Source organism: Peromyscus californicus, unplaced genomic scaffold (genome assembly GCF_007827085.1).
Source record: "Peromyscus californicus insignis strain IS unplaced genomic scaffold, ASM782708v3 Scaffold_9__1_contigs__length_137607984, whole genome shotgun sequence".
In the NCBI taxonomy this organism is placed as follows: Eukaryota; Metazoa; Chordata; class Mammalia; order Rodentia; family Cricetidae; genus Peromyscus; species Peromyscus californicus.
Window position 1 is genome coordinate 67,550,498 of NW_026294617.1, and position 15,720 is coordinate 67,566,217.

The following is a 15,720-nucleotide window of genomic DNA, read 5'->3' on the forward strand; positions in this document are numbered from 1 at the left end:
CCGCGCCGTCCCCGACTCCAGCCGCCCCCGCGGGGGGCTCTGCGCGGTCACGGGACCCGCCGCCTTCTCTGCGCCGGTTCCGGGCGGCCGCGGCCAGAGCGAGGACAAGCGAAGTAGGACAAGGTTCCGCGGACGGGAGCCCAGGACTTGCGGCGGGGAGGGCAGAAGGGGCGGGGAGGGAGCGACGGAGGGCACGGTGGCGACGCCAGGAGGCGAGTGAGAACGCCGGAGGGACTAACCAGGGGGCCAAGGGAGGAGGAGGACCGACTCAAACTTCGTAGCGCAGAGGATGGAGGGCTGATGGGAGCTTTGACTCGGGAAAGAGGGCCCCGCCGGGTGAACCTGGCAAGCCGTTTGCTGAGGCCAGAGAAGGTGCTGACCACCACAGCCTCCCCCCTTGAGGAAGCTTTGGTTGGACTGGGCTCCCTCCGTGCTCCCTCTCCCAGCACAGAGGAGGAGCTGGCTTTGCAGTCGTTGGCTGGGCGGAGGTGGGACAGCAGAACGACGGGTTAGCCAGCGTAAGTCAAGGAAGTCTGGGGCGTCAGTGGCACAGTGAGTGGACGCTCCTGATGGAGCAGGCATCATAGGCTGCAAAAACCCATGTGCAGGGGAGAGCCTGCTAGCCCCGGTTGGGCTGCCCAGTGTGTAGCCTGGTGCCCGGGGGGTGGGCCTTGAGGACTGCCAGCTGCCCGCCCGCCCCCACTTTGCCCGCTGCTTCTCCCTGCTTTCCCAGGCTCGCCACTTTCTCCTCTCCCGCCTGGGACTCCAGGCAAAGCCTTGGCACCAACTTGAGGCGACTCAGCCAGATCCCTGCCCCTCAGTCCTCTGGACGCCAGCAAGGCCAGGGTGGGGGCCTTGGCCTCATCATCTCCAGATCCCCAAATGCACCCTGTGCACCTGCGACACCTTAACCCCCTAACCCAGGGAACGTCGGGACAGTTTCCCAACCATGCCCCACCCCCATGCTGTGGACTTAGGTCCAAAACGCCTTCAGAACCTCTAAAAAAACAAAGTCCTCTCCAAACCCTTAAAAGTTTAAAGAGAGGATTCCAGCTCATGCCGCCCACTGTAGGGACAGGACAGAAGGACCTTGGAACCAGAGCAGAATCACGCAGGGAGACAAATGCCAAGCAGTGGCACCCAAAAGGAAGGCGACAGAGTGGGGGTCCTGAAGAAGCTGGGCAGGAGGTCTTCGTTTATTCATTCCAAAGCCAGCTATGGACCTGGCCCTGTTTGGGGTTCTAAGACGGGTGGAGTCACCAGTCCGGAAGGACTCCGAGGCTTTGGGGGCCAGGGTGACATCTGCGTGACTCATCAACACAATGGCTACATAGGGCTGCAGGTCCACGGGGGTGGGGGTGGGGGTGAGGGGGTGCGATGGGGTGGGTGGAGGGGGGCGAGGCTAGGAAACCAAGGGACTGCAGTTCAGTCCAGTTGGTGTCTCAGATATAACACAGTCTTCGCCTGGGAAATCCTGACTGTGACCAGGGGAGACAGAGAAAGAGCCACCCCTCAACGTTCACAGTTACCAGTGCACACATCTTGGTGCCTGGGGAGACTGCTGTAGGCAGATTCCTGGGGCCTGGGGAAGCCAGGGGAGCAGAGAGCCAACTGTTAGGGACACCCTGGCCTCTGACCTCGCTCTTCTGCTTCTGGGCTGCAAGCCCACCCACACCCAGCAGGGCTCCAGCACACATGTGGGATCTTTTCTACATCACCCACACCCTGACGCAGGTCTGTCCCAACCGTTCTGACTAGGGGCTCAGAAGCCCACTGTGGCCTGGGCCTTTGTGAGGGAGCCCTTTCCAGAAAGCGGGCATTCTGAAGGCCTTTGTTGCCAGCTGGGGATATTTACACTGAGGTCTATGCAGACTCGACTCTAACCACTGCCCATAAGTACCTTCCCTCCAATTTTGAAGTCTGGTATCTTGACTCATAGCCAAAGGACGGTGTCCATTTCTATCCTCCATCCGAGGGGCAACTGGACTCATGCCTGCTCTGTGCAGGCCCTTTAGATCTTAGACATGGATCCTGGCACTGGAACCCAGCAGAGCCAGCGTTCCTGCACAAACTTGTGTCCTAGCAACAGGGTGCGATGGTTCACACAGCCTCAAGGGTCTTCTGGATGAGAAATGGTTACATGCAATGTCACAGGGGTTGGCTGCTTGAACCAGAAGCTTCTGGCCCTGGACTACTTACTTCACCAAAGGCTCGGGCAAAGAGGGAGGAGGAGAGGCAAGCTAAGAGACGACCAGGCCTCTCTGTCCCCACATGGTGCAGCTGGCTGTCTCCCAGCCTGCCCTGGAGATTTTCCAGGCTCTCTTGAAGAACCTGTGATCTCCTTCCACTTCCACACTCCAACAGCCCCCATAGAGGCCAAAGCTGTGGCCCGAGGTGCGAACCCAAGCTGCCCCCAAAGCTCCTGCCTTCCAAGCACCCTCTTCAGTGCTGGCTCTTACTGGGTGCCCATCTGAAGTGGCCACTGGGAGGGCTGTAGAGACTTGTCTCCTCTCTTGCATTCAGGCAGCCCCCCCCCCCAGGGCCCAGACACCTGGCTTCTTGGCTGGGAGGGGCTGAGTACTGGCACAGCTGTGCACAGAGAATGGGGGCTTTGATAGCCTCAGAAGGGGGTCAGGAAGTACAGGACCAGCTTAGAAACGCCAGGGAATGACTCTGAGAGATGCTGCAGCTGTGGGGGAGCTGGAGCCGGGGGTTGGATCTGCAGCCGAGCATCTAGCACCAGGGGCAGGCTCAGATATAACCACCGGAGACACTTTCCCTGCTGCGCCACTCCCGAGTGATGCTGGGGCATGCACCTTCTCCACATGTGAGATGGTGCCCACACCTTGTCGAGTGGTCTTGATGTTGGAGTGTAGCAAGCTTTCTTGGACTGCCAGTCCCCAAATCATGGAGAAGACTCATTACTAGTTAAATGCTCAGCCTTGTGTTTGTCCCACCAGCTCTTATAACTTAATTTAACTGTTTCTCTTCACCTATGCTTTGCCTTGGGTTTATTTATTTATTTTTTAACCTTTCATTCTGTGTGTCCTACTTTCCTGCTTTCTCCGTGGCTGCCTAGCTGGCTGGCCCCTGGTCTCTCGGTCTCTCGGTCTCTCGGTCTCTTGGTCTCTCGGTCTCTCTCTCTCTCTCTCTCTTTCTCTCATTCTCTCTCCTCCTACTTATGCTTTCTGCCCGACAGCCCTGCCTATTCCTCTACTGCCTAGCTATTGGCCATTCAGCTTTTTATTAGCCCAATCAGGTGCATTAGGTAGGCAATGTAAAACAAATACAGCACATCTTTATATAATTAAACAAATGCAGCATAAACAAATGTAACCCATCTTTACATAAACAAATGCAGCATAAACAGATGCAACACATTTTTACATAGTTAAACACAGCATAAAAAATGCAACATATCTTTACAAAGTTAAACAATATTCTACTCTGCAACATTGGAGCATGCACGTGTGGTAATATTGTGTCCCTCAATATATTGTGCACCCTAATAAACTTATCTGGGGTCAGAGAATAGAACAGCCACTAGATAGACATAGAGGCCAGAAAATGGTGGCACACACACCTTTAATCCTAGCATTCTGGACCAGAGATCCATTTGGATCCATGTGATTTCAAAGCCACACTGGAAACAGCCAGGCATGGTGGATCACACCTTTAATCTCAGGAAGTGATGGCAGGAAGCAGAAAGGTATATAAGGCATGAAAACCAGGAATTGGAGCCTTTTTAAGCTTTTAGCTTTTAGCAGCAGTTCAGCTGAGATCCATTCGGATGAGGACTCAGAGGCTTCCAGTTTGAAGAAACAAGATCAGCTGAGGAATTAGCAAGGTGAGGTTGGATGTGGCTTGTTCTGCTTCTCTGATCTTTCAGCGTTCACCCCAATACCTGGCTCCGGGTTTGTTTTTACTAATAAAACCTTTTAAGATTCATGCTACATAGCCCTACACTTGACTGCAGACAGGATGTCACATTCTTATGTGACGGTCACATCAGTCCCATTTCAGAACACTCACTGAGTAGGAGGGAAGAAACAGCCAACCTTTGTGCCCACGTCAGGGCCTGCAGTTTGGACCCATGAACAGAGTCACCAATGGTGGCGGTTCTGGTTCTGGAGACCCTGATGGAACTCCTCAGCAGTACTGTGCCCCCACAGGCTGCTTCTGTGCTCCATGTTCAAAGTTTGGCCCTCCAGAATGCCAGTCCTTGAGACCTACCAGCTGCTTTGGGGCACGCTGATTAATATGGGCTTCTTGACCCGGAAGGGAACAGTGTGCACTCACCAGTGCATATCTTGAGCTACCTTTGCCTGTCCTGACCAAGTACCTTGGCCAGTACCGGTGTGTCCAGGGCACAGAGGAAACGATGTGCCCCTGCCAGCTCCGTTAGATCGTGGCCTCTGAGCAAGGGTGCTGTGGATATCGCTCTGTATAAATAAACACTGATTGGCCAGTGGCCAGGCAGGAAGTATAGGCGGGACTAACAGAGGAAAATTGAGGGAACAGGAAAAAGGAGGGAGAGAAACTGCCAGCCACCACCAGGACAAGCAGCATGTAAAGATGCCAGTCAGCCAGGAGCCACGTGGCAAGGTATAGATTTATAGAAATGGGGGACTGCGTTCGCGCTCTCCCCTAAAAAAGAAAAAAAATAAAAAATAAAAAAAAGAAATGGGTTAATTTAAAATATAAGAACAGTTATCAAGAAGCCTGCCACGGCCACACAGTTTATAAGTAATATAAGCGTCTGAGTGATTATTTTATACGTGGGTTGTGGGACTGCAGGGCTTGGTGGGACCTGGAGAGAAGCTCTCCAGCAACACAAGGGAATTAACTTTACAGTGAAGGAGATGCCCACAGGGCCACTGGCCCTTCTAGCACCCGGAGCTGCCAGCCCAGCACACCTGTAGTCTTTTTCTTTCTCTTTCTCTCTCTCCCTCCCTCCCTCCCTCTGCCCTCTCTTTCATGTGTGTACATGTTCATGTGTGTGTTGCTAAAGTTCTTTCCCAGGGGAGACATATACAATACCTAGCCCTCCTCATAAGGGCCCAATGACAACCCGAGGTTCAATTCTATCGAAATTCATTCTTGGGGAGCCAATGAGTTCATTGGGTTTACTTATAGAATACAATTGAGGGGCAACTTATGGGAGTATGGGTGCTTCCTCCCTACCAAAGAGCAGGCTAGAAAGTCGTTAATCAGCAGGGGTGGTGGCTTTCCTGTAGCTGCAGGGATCGGTGAGCCTCATCCCCTCTGGCCCCTTCCAGGCCACTTGCAACACAGTTAAGACAAAATGGCATACAATAGGTGGTGTGGAGTGGCTGGTAGTCAGGTGAGGGTCTTCCAACCCTCACACTCCCCCACTTACATGGGGATGTAAAGAGTCAACAAGCCCAGCTGGGGTGATCTTTTGCAAGTGGGCACAGCTGACCCCCTGAAGATGTTGTTTGGCTCAGAGGACAGTCATATGCAGCAGTGTGCATGCATGTTTACGTATATGGGTGCATATGTGTGCATGCGTGGAAGTGAGAGGTCAGGGTTGAGTGTCTTCCTCTACTTCCCGCCACCTTATTTTTCAGATAGGCTTTGTTGGGCCAGTCAGGGTGGCACACGCCTTTAATTCCAGCACTTGGGGGCAGGGGTGGGCAGAGGCAAGTATGTCTCTGTGAATTGGAGGCCAGCCTGGGAGTTCCAGGACAGTCAGAGCTATACATAACGGAGAGCGCCTGTCTCAGAAACAAAACAAAACGAACAAACAAAAGAGAGTGACTTAGGCTTTGTCACTTAACCCAGAGCTAGGCCGGCTGCCCGTGAGCCCCAAGGACTTTCCCTGTCATCTCCTCGTTGACAGGATCGCAGAAGCTCACGGCTACGCCTGGCTTTTATTTTATTTTTTTATTTTTTATTTATTTATTTTTTTTTGGTTTTTTTCGAAACAGGGTTTCTCTGTGTAGCTTTGCGCCTTTCCTGGGACTCACTTGGTAGCCCAGGCTGGCCTCGAACTCACAGAGATCCGCCTGGCTCTGCCTCCCGAGTGCTGGGATTAAAGGCGTACGCCACCACCGCCCGGCTAACGCCTGGCTTTTATATAGGTGCTGAAGATTCGAACTCACGTCCCCATGCTTGTGTGTGACCACTTTACTGACCGAGTCACCTCCCCACACCAACCCTCCCTCCCTTCCATCTCTCCAGGCCTTTCTCCTTCCTTTCCTGCTTTTCCCTTTTGAGGCAGGAGTTCCTCGCCGTGTAACCCACCCAGATGGATCCCTATGAGTTTGGGGTGGGCCTGGTTTGCACAGACAGTCCCAGACCAGCTTGGGCTGCGTAGAGAGACTCTGTCTCAAAAATGAATAAATAAGAAATTGCATCAGGCCACCACCTTGAAGCATCAGGGCCAAGACAGATGGAGTCAGCATGAGGCATGAAGGATCCAGCAGGGCTATGACCCATGTCCTTCAGCACTTACTCTCATGAGAAGTCCCTTGATGCCATCTGGGAGGCTTTGCTCTGGTCTGCGTACCTGTCTGGGTCAAGGGCAAGGCAGAACTGCTAGATTAACACTCCAGGAAGGTGGCTGCCATCCACGGGGGGGGGGGGGGGGGGGGGGGGGGGGGGGGCTGCCAGGTCATAGCTGACTTCCTTTGCTGTGGAGAAAGGAATTTCAGTGGAATTATCCAGTCTCCCTGAGTTCTCCAGCGAACCCCATGCCTTTCTGCTCTGCGGCACACACGCTCCAGCTGGCTTTCATTGCTTCTCTTCCCCAGTGGGCTACTCACTTGTTGCCAACTCAAGACCTGCTTCAGCGGAGCCCTACCCAGGACACGGGCAGAGGGCAAGCACTGATCTGAATGCTTGTATTCAGGACAGCGACACTTCAGGGAGGGAGGTGTGTTGTGAGTGAGGCGGCAGGAGAGCGGCATAAGCTGTGTTGTCACAGGGAAAGCGTGGGTGCTGGCTTTTCATGGTGGCCTTTCCTAATTCCTGGAACCTGTGACTGACTTAGAGGAGAGGTCTTTTTGGTGGTCATTTCTTTCTTTTCTCTCCCCCACCCCTGCCCCCGTTTTTTGGTACAGGGTTTCTCTGGGTAACAACCAGGCTGGCCTCAACTCAAACTCACAAAGATCCACCTGCCTCTGCCTCTGCCTCCTGAGTACTGGGATTAAAGATGTGTCCCACCACGCCTGGCACTTAATGTCATTTCTTGCACAAATATATATACATATATTTTAATGTGTACGGGTGCTTTGCCTTCATGCACCATGTGTAGTAACTTCCAAGGCCAGAAGAGGGCGGCAGAACCCCTGCAACTGGAGGTACATATGGTTTTGAGTCACCTTGTGGGTGCTTGGACTAAAACCCATGTCCTCTGAAAGAGCAGCTATCATTCTTAAAAATCTAAGGCAGTGGTTCCCAGCCTTCCTAGTGCTGCGACCCTTTAATACAGTTCCTCATGTTGTGGTGACCCCAACCCTAAAATTATTTCATTGCTACTTCATAACTGTAATTTTGCTCCTGTTATGAATTGTAATGTAAATATCTGATATTCAGGATATCTGATATGTGACCCCACGAAAGGGTCATGACCCACAGGTTGAGAAACACTCTCTCTGAGCACACTCTCTTTCTAGCCCCACAAAACATGTTTCATTTCAGCTAAGGGTCTTGGGATAGCAAAGTGGGAAAAATCTCAGGGTATCCTTTTGAGGGACAGAGAAGGAAGAGGCAGCTACCACACACAGAGGAGGAGGCATGGTGACCACAGAGGAGGAGGCGACGCTGCCCCAGAGAGGTACCTCTGCTCATTTGGAGTCTGACTTCTGTGGTTCTAAGCCAAGTCTGTGGTCATTTGAGAAGCCATAAGAGACTTTCAATGGGGCACTTCATAAAGAATAGGTCAGACACCATCCCCAGCGTTACTGGTCGGTCACAGAATCACAGAGAACAGCTACCATAGTATGCCTCCCAGTGCGGCAAAAGAGAAGTTCACAGTGTCATTTATAGATTATTCCTGGGGAAAAAAGAGAATGGGATTTAATCAAACGTCTAAATATAGTTACATGACAGTGTAAGGACACTCGGCTAAATCTAGAAGGTGGAAACTTGAGGGGGAAATGGCCCAGTTTTGTTCTGTTTTTTTTTTCTTCCCTTTCATCTCTGGTGTGCTGTGTACTTGTGTGTACACATGTGTGTATGCACTCATGAATGCATGTAGGGGCCAGAGTTCCATGTGGGGCATCTTCCTCTATTGCTCCCCACCTTATTTCTTTGAGACAGGGCCTCTCATTAAACTGGAGCCACCAGTTTGGCCTGACTGGCCGCGGGGAGCCCCAGGGACCATCATGTCCCCACTCCCACAGATTTGTACCATCACATTCATATACTAGGGAGGTTTCTCCAGTCCCACCAAGCCCCTGCAGTCCTGTGGCCCGCTTATAGAATAATCACTCAGAAGCTTATATTAATAATAACTGCTTGGCCATTTGCTCAGGCTTATTACTGACTAGCTCTTACACTTAAATTAACCCATAATTCTTATCTATGTTTAGCCACGTGGCTTGGTACCTTTTCTCAGTTCTGCCTTGTCATCTTGCTTCCTCTGTGTCTGGCTGGTGACTCCTGACTCAGCCTTCCTCTTTTTAGAATTTTCCTCTTCTGCTCACCCCACCTGTATTTCCTGCCTGGCTACTGACCAATCAGCATGGCCAATACAATTAGTCTATTTGTATTTTGTAAAATTAAAGAAAATATTCTATCATCTATCCTATATTTTTGTGAGTCTAAAGTTTCATATCTAATTTATCTTTTATCATAACCAAGGAAAATTATGACTCTTTAGTCTTCAACTACATCAAAGACCTCAGAAAGATATAATATTACCTAAGTAAACAGGGCATTGTAAGCAACTTCCAAAAATCTAGAATGACAGAGACCGTTGTCTGCCTGGACAGTCTTCCAAAGTTCTTCTGCAACGTTGGGGCATCCATCTTCAGCCTATAGGCCAGCCTCTCTCTGTGTTCTGCAGAATGTCTGGTAGTTTCTTCTGCGAAGCAGGGAACTGAAGGACCATCTCACCTTGCAAAGTTCAGTGGTCACCTTCCTATGGGTCTTGTATGTCCAGTTTATACAACATTTTTGTCAAGCAGTCCAGGCAAGAACAGTTTCTTGCCCAAATGGCTAACTTTTGCCATGAAGATAAACTCCATATGTAGTGTCTTTGGTGCCCATCATCTTCCTTGAAGTAATTGGTGCTGCCAGGAGCAGACATGTCTCATTGTCCAGAAAAGTCTAAGTTTTTAAAACATTTTAAGGAATCCGTGGCTGATATGTAAAATTAAATTAATTATAAAATTAAAAAAACATTTTAAATGCCATATTCTGTAGGTCTTTGAAGTGTTTGAAGATTACCTACCTAATTGAATTATATCTGTGTGTACCTCGAAAGCTTAACATGACTATAAGTTTGAATATCATAGAAGACTAATTGTTAATCTGTATTTCTTAATTATCTATTACAATTTCAACTGAGCTGCACAAACATAATACCTTAAACAAGAGTAGAAATATACATACAGTATAACAAAATTAACTTTAAATTTGTATCAATAAACTAAAATCTATAGCAATTTAAAACAAGTTGCTCTTTAAAAGTCGATTCAATAATTTACCCTTTCATTCTATTATATCTATATCATGTCCTCCTTTTTTCTTTTAGAAAGATATTGACTATGACCAATAACAATTTGTACCAATCTCTAACAAAGACAAATATCTATAATCCATTTTTTGGGAATGTGGGTGTAGTGTTTTAGGCTACTTCCTGCTCATTGTGGATGCTGGTAGTCTTATAGGGATCCTGAGAAAATTTTAGATAATGGTCAAGTCCTGGGAAGATTGACTATAACCTTTGTTGATAGGTACCATCTGTTAAAGTTCAGGAGATCTGGCTTGATCAAATCTGATCCATCTTAACCTGGAACAAATCCATAGTCTCTTGCTTCCTGTGGAAACAAAAGCAGAGCCTCCTTTCCAAAGCAACATATCCTTAGATCCAAGTTTTGAAGTCAAGATACATTTAAAAAATATATATATAAATATAAATATAAATATATATATATATATTTAACTCAGCAGCCTTTACAATCAAATATCTTTCTGCAGCTAAAAATCCCAAAGACAATACAACCCAGATTCTCTGTGTAATATCCATCTTTATGTGGCTTATTTTTATATTACTTTTACTGTTTCTTTAAAGACTTTATTTTTTAAAACTTTCTATTTCTTTATATAACTGTCTATCTTTTCCTCTCTCTTCCAAGCCTATGTGCATTTTTACATATAATGTAAACCATTTAGGGGTTTATTTAATCTTAATCTGTCTTTTTGTGAATCTATTGTTTTAAACTGCAGAATGACTAGGACTGAAACGGCAGCTTTGGCTGCTGGCTCCACCCACCTCAGCTTTCCAACATGGTGGAACTGTGTTTACCTCCAGCTCTGGGAACCATGCTCACCACAGACTCTGGGAAGCAGTGGGTCTATGCTTCCATCTAGCAGCATATAGCCCCAAACCTTTCTCTCTCTTCTTTTCTTTTCTTATTTCTGTTTTTGTCTGTACTAGCCAAAGCTATATCCACCACGCACCATGCTATGTAGCTTGCAGATGCCACTGTGTACAGTGGCAGGAATCCGCCAGGCTGCACTCAAGCCCATACGCTGTGGATCAGAACGCCATACAGTAGCTCAAGTCTGCTGCAGTTTTATTTATCAACCAGTCATGTAGCATGAATCTTAAAAATTCTTATTAATAAAATCAAACCCGGGGCCAGTTATTGGGGTCAATGCTGGTAGATCAGAGAGACAGAACAAGCCACATCTATCTCACCTTGCCAATTCCTCAGCTGGTTTTGTTTCTCAGACTGGAAGCCTCTGAGTCCTCATCCAGAATGAATCTCAGCTGAACTGTGTTGCTCCAAAGCCTGAAATCTTAACCAGCCAAATGCTTCTAGTTTCTGGTCCTCACGCCTTATATATCTTTCTGTCTTCTGCCATCACTCCCTGGGATTAAAGACTCACTCCCTGGGATTAAAGGCGTGAGTCACCATGCCTGGCTGTATCCTTGAACACATGGATTTCTGCCTCTGGAATGCTAGGATTGAAGGCGTGTGCTACCACTGCCTACCCTCATGTTTAATATTGTGGCTGCTCTGTCTCTGACCCCAGATAAGTTTATTAGCATGCACAATATTTGGGGGAATACAATACCACACAGTCAGAACAACACATGTGCACAACATACAAAACGACATCCCACACAGCACACTCAGCTTTCATGTGGGTGTTAGAGATCAAGACTTGGGTCCTCTGAGCCATCTCCACCAATTCCTGCTGCCTCTTTATAGGGTTGTCTATAGTCCATCCTGGCTTTGAACTTGCTCTGTGTCCAAGGGTGACCTTGGGTTCTGATCCTGCCTTTTCTCCCAAGTGCTGGATTACAAGGGTGCACCACATTCAACTTTTCTTTTCTCCTCCTCCTTTTTAGAAAATTAAATTAAAATTTTAATATAGGGTCAGGTAGTGGTGCCACACACCTTTAATCCCAGTACTTGGGAGGCCTCAAAACTTGAGTTTGAGGTCAGCCTGGTCTACAGAGTGAGTTCTAGGACAGCCAAGGCTAGCAAAGAAACCCTGTCCCCAAAAAAAACAAAAATCAAACCAAAACAAAACAGAAATATAGGGTCTCATTAAGAAGCACTGGCTGGGGCTGGAGAGATGGCTCAGTGGTTAAAAGCACTGACTGCTCTTCCAGAGGACCCGGGTTCAATTCCCAGCACCTACATGGCAATTAACAACTGTCTGTAACTTCACACAGATATATATGCAGACAAAACATCAATGTACATAAAATAAATTTTTGAAAAAAGCAAAAACGAAGAAGAGGTGCTGGCTGGCCTGGGACAGAGATCTGCCTGTATCTGTCTTTGCCACCACACCCAGTGCTTGATGAGATCTCTTGACCCGTACTGATGCTGTTGCCCTGAAGGAAAGTGGTTCAATGCTAGAGTCCAGGATCTTGGCTTTCTGGGGTAAAACTTCACCATAGACCAGAATTTTGGAAGCTCAGGTTACGTAAAGGGGAGGCTTTTAGTGTGTCCCAGAATCCAGACTACCCTCCCTGGTGCTGAATGCTGGCCTGGGCGCTGGTGCTGTTTATCAAAGTGTTTGGGAGGGATCTCCAGCCAAAGTAAGGTTGTTCTCTCCTGCCCCCTAGTGGCCAGGAGAACCTCAGGGAGACATGGGTGGAAGAACACCCCCACACCCCCCAGTGCCCTTTCCTTTCTTCTGCCTGGATGACTGATGACATTTGATTATCTTTTTTACCCCCTGAGACAGCACCTGACATTGTAGCCCAGGCTAGCCCAGAACTAATTATGCAGCTTAGGCTGGACTCCGACTCCAGGAAATCTTCCTCTTCAGACTCCAGAATGTTGGGATTCTAGGCTGAGCCAAAACACCATCAATTACATTTGAGATGGTAAGTAACTTCCATAACAGCCTGAGGCCCTGAATGGCTAAAGTGAGATGCATCACTCATGAGGAAGCTGAAAGCCTGGGTTGGAGGATTACCTTTGGGATTTAAGTCCTGGGTGGTCTAGCTGATGCTGATGGGCATGGCTCAGAACCTGAAAAATGATGATGAGGAGGATTGTTGGTGTGCTATTGTCAGTAGTCATTAATTGCTACAGGCGATTATGTGCACCAGGCCCTTACTACCCAGGGCGTGCAATGTCTCGAGACCCACATGTCCAGGAGACCAAAGCCTGGCCATTGAGCCCAAGTGTCCAATTTGCTGTATGACGACTATTGGAGGTACTGTCTATCTGCTCACTCCCTGTCCCTACACGATGTCCCATGGGATGAATTTTTTTTTAAAGATTTATTTATTATGTATACAGTGTTCTGCCTGCAGGCCAGAAGAGGGCGCCAGATCTCATTACAGATGGTTGTGAACCACCAAGTGGTTGCTGGGAATTGAATTCAGGACCTCTCTGGAAGAACAGTCAGTGTTCTTAACTGCTGAGCCATCTCTCAAGCCCCGATTTTTTTTTTTTCTAGACAGAGTTTCTCTGTGTAGCCCTGGCTGTCCTGGAACTTGCTTTGTAGACCAGGCTGGCCTCAAACTCACAGAGATTTGTCTGCTTCTGCCTCCCAAGTGCTGGGATTAAAGGCTTGTGCCACCACTACCTGCAGGATGAATTCTTTTTAGTAATTATAGCAAAATGATTTAGCAGTTATAGCCTTGAAAAGCAATTTTAAATGATTTATTTATCATTTGTATTTTATGTGTATGCATGTTTTGCCCATATGTATATATGTGTACTTTGTGTGTGTCTGGTGTCCTCAGGGGCCAGAAGAGGGCACCAGATCCCCTGAAACTGGAGTCAAGGACAGTTGGAAGCTGCCATTGTGGATGTTGGGAGCCAAACTCAGGTCCTTTGCAAAGACAGCAAGCGCTCCTAACCTCCAAGCCATCTCTTCATCCACACAGCAATTTTACAAGACATCTCAAGCACCTTTAGAGACCTCCCCTCACTTGCCTTACCCAGTACCTTTCTCCAGCCAGGTGCCTGTGGTGGAGCGTCACTGCTTGAACAGCAAGTGCATTCTTGGACCACAGAGCAACGTTTTCATCAGTGACAGGCCATGCATACCGTAAATGCAATAGTCTCATAAGATTCTGCTGGAGCTGAAGAGAATCAGAATCTACAGAAGAAAAAGAAAATCCAAGAAGCACTCAGCAGAAGTTTGCAGACCTCAGCAAGCTCCTTCACTCGGCTCTCAGAGCTCAGAAATGGCAGGATTCGGTGCAACAGAAAACTTTTTGGTAGAATATAAGTGCAGAGGAGAAGAAACTGGCCAAGCACAAATATAACACCAACACATCAGTCAAACTGGAACTAGGGCCTCGGGTAACCCATGCTGGCTTCACACCAGCTACATAGTCAAGGATGGCCTCCAACTTCCGGTCCCCCGTCTACATTTCCACCATTTGGAACTACAGTTGAGTACCACACTGCCTGATTTCTATGGTGCTGGGTCTCCAACCCAGGGTTTCATGCATGTTAGGGAAACATTCTACCAATTGAGCTACACCTCCAAACCTATCTCTTTTTCATTTCTAAAGGGACTGCCTTGCTGTTTCCATCACTACCACATCATGGTACATTTCGACAAACAATGCACAGAAGCTAAAAACACTGATTAGGCACAGGTACAGCAACACACATTTGCAACCCAGCACTCAGGAGGTGAGACAGGAGTTCAAGGCCGGCTTCAGCTATACAGTCAGTTTGAGGACAGCCTGGCCGACAAAAAAGCAAAACAAAACAAAAAAAACAAACAAAAAAGAAAACAAAACAAGCAAACAACTTGTCTAAAAAATATTGAAAATATTTTTTCTAACACAGAAGGGTCTCCCTAATAGAAAAGGGTTTTGATTTTTGTTGGGTTTTGTTTTGTTTGAGACAGGGTCTCACTATGTAGCCCTGACTGACCTGCTTCTGCGGAGATTAAAGGAGATTAAAGGCATGCACCACCAAGCCTGGGCCCTAACAGGGAGAAATGTGACTGGTGCATTGTCTGTTCATTTGTTTAGTTTTGTTTTGAGAAGTCTGAACTAAGATATTCTGAGGTTCCTGAGACACAGGCAGTAAACACAGCTCATAAACCCTTCACAAGGCCCCTCCCCAGGTTACAGTAACGGTGAAGAAGCCTGGGAAGAGGAGGAGGAGGCTCACGGACAGAGCTGCTGCAGGCTGGGGCAGAGGGCTCCAGGGATGCAGCCTCTGTGACTTGCCACACATCCTGGGACGGGCTTTTCGATGATGCACCCGCCGTTGGCTGGCCCTACTCCTGTAAGTAACCACAACCTGTTCATTGGCTTGCCCAGGAGGCCTTAGTGGAAGGTTGGTACTGGTCTGTTCTTGGTGACCATCTGGGATGAAGAAGGGTTTGTTCAATTATCTGCAGGAAGTCTCACACCAAGGTCTCACTAGTAGGCTGGCCTCCGCATCCTGCCTCAGTCTTTCAAATTCTGGGATTACAGGCCTAGGCATTGTACCTGGCCACAGCCAAATTTATGATGAGAAAGAGAAATGGGGGCCAAAAAAAGATCATGAGAGCATTTCTGAAAACAGCTGCTCTCGCCGGGCGGTGGTGGCGCGCGCCTTTAATCCCAGCACTCGGGAGGTGTGAGTTCGAGGCCAGCCTGGGCTACCAAGTGAGTTCCAGGAAAGGCGCAAAGCTACACAGAGAAACCCTGTCTTGAAAAACCAAAAAAAAAAAAAAAAAAAAAAAAAAAACAGCTGCTCTCCTTAAGAAGAGCCTCAGTCACTCGGGAGGCAGAGGCAGATGAACCTCTGAGTTTGAGGCCAGCCTAGTCTACATAGGGAGCCCCAGGCCAGCCAAGGCTACACAGTGAGACTCTGTCTCAAAACCAAACAAACAAACAAAACAAAAAAACCCAAAAAACAAAAACCAAGAACAAAAAACAAAGCAAAGCAAAAAGCTAATTAAAATAAATAAACCTCAGTTAATCCTCAGGGCCTCCAGAAGAGGGCGCTGTGACCACAGGAGATGCACGCTGCCCGATCGCCCCCTAGGACCTTCCCAGGGACAAATGTAGGCAAGGATGGAGATGAACTTGACCCC

The 15,720-nt window shown here is 48.2% G+C and overlaps 1 long non-coding RNA gene across 1 annotated transcript; it reads left to right on the forward strand.

Moving 5' to 3' along the window:
* The first annotated feature begins 3 nt into the window (after positions 1-3).
* Positions 4-15,351, forward strand: LOC128106754 (uncharacterized). Its single transcript, XR_008216816.1, has 3 exons — positions 4-113; positions 12,403-12,544; positions 13,415-15,351. It is a non-coding gene; the product is annotated as an uncharacterized LOC128106754 (long non-coding RNA).
* The last annotated feature ends 369 nt before the right edge of the window (positions 15,352-15,720 follow it).